We start from the raw sequence: 1,449 nt of genomic DNA, 5'->3' as shown, positions 1-1,449 counted from the left end.
CATTGGAGAGTCACTGCCTATTAAAATCCCATGAAAAACTAAAACCGATTCACGTATAAACTCCATTCCCTGCTGGGAGGCAGAGACCTGAGCCTCTCCCGTGTCTTTGTCCTGTGGTGGGCCTTCTCCTGTCAACCTGCCATAAACAAGTCTCATAAAGTAAGAGTAATTTAACATCATGGGCCAGGTCAAGCACTCCCATGATATTATATAGCAACTGGAAATAAAAGCAGTTCCTTAGAAGGAAAATAGATGCTTAAAAGCAATACGCAATTTTAGCTGTGCGGTTTCCACTATACCCAGCAAATCTTCAATGGCTCAGAGCCTGGACAAGGCTTTGGAAACACTACCCCTAACTGACCTCCATTCATAGCTGTGTTTTAGTTTTTGTAGTCAATGAATAAACAGTTTTCTTTTTAAAAAGTTATGTTGGGTGCTCGCTTCGGCAGCACATATACTAAAAATTGGAACGATACAGAGAAGATTAGCATGGCCCCTGCGCAAGGATGACACGCAAATTTGTGAAGCGTTCCATATTAAAAAAAAAAAAAGTTAGGTTGGGTGAATATTCTTGATATATAATTCTTTGGATTATCTATAATCCATCTCAAAGGGAAAAGTTTTCATTAATTTTTCTCTTACAGTTTGGAGGACTTTTTGAAACCAATAATGGCTATGAAGTTGCTGCACTTAACATTCCCATGTTTGCAGGTTAATTTGCTAACAAAGTAGCTGCTTTGACTACCACTGACCTATGTGCCGAAGCAGGTCCACATCTATTGGGCTCCCTGTGGCGTAAATGTGGGAATATCCCACGCAAGAACAGGCCACCATTTGAAACCAATGCATTCTTTTTGGCAGCCTAACTGTACAGCAATACATAGTCATTTGCCCCCAGAAAATGGATTTTAAATTACCATAGCTGGCCTCTCTATCCAGAAGGTTGCACTGGGGAAAAAGTTGAGAGGAGGAAAACTGTCTATTTAAAGCACAATTTGGGCTTTGGACTTTTTTTTTTTTTTTTGGTTTACTCTTGCGCTTGGAGAGGTGAGCAAAGGGTACTGAGCTCTCACCCTTGATTAAAAACATCTTTTTTCTCTCTCTCAGGTCAAAATAACACAAATGGCTTCAGTACATCAGCTCCTGGACCTTTCAAAGAACTTGTTTCGCGGTGGCCTCCTGCATTTTTTGAAGAGAAAGAAGCAACTAAGTTTAATACATACTAACAAAACATAAAGCCTCCACATGCACTGGAAGAGACACGCACACTCACACACACACACGCACGCACGCACACACCAATCCTACTTGGCCTCCTCTTTCTATCTGAAACAGACAAGTATGCAGGACACGCCCCTCGTGGATTTCCGGAATGCAGGCTCCTTTCTCCCAGGTCTTTGCAAAGTTCATAAGGAGACGTGTTGGCGCCCTCTGCTGGCCGTCACTAAC

At 42.1% G+C, this 1,449-nt stretch overlaps 1 non-coding gene across 1 annotated transcript; it reads left to right on the top strand.

Moving 5' to 3' along the window:
- The first annotated feature begins 433 nt into the window (after positions 1 to 433).
- On the top strand, positions 434 to 541 carry LOC138989283 (U6 spliceosomal RNA). The gene has a single exon (XR_011465522.1). It is a non-coding gene; the product is annotated as a U6 spliceosomal RNA (small nuclear RNA).
- Positions 542 to 1,449: the final 908 nt, after the last annotated feature.

This window comes from Bos mutus, chromosome 9 (genome assembly GCF_027580195.1).
Source record: "Bos mutus isolate GX-2022 chromosome 9, NWIPB_WYAK_1.1, whole genome shotgun sequence".
NCBI classification, from domain to species: Eukaryota; Metazoa; Chordata; class Mammalia; order Artiodactyla; family Bovidae; genus Bos; species Bos mutus.
The sequence above is the reverse complement of the archived record's forward strand: the minus strand, read 5'-3'. Positions and strand labels throughout refer to the sequence as shown.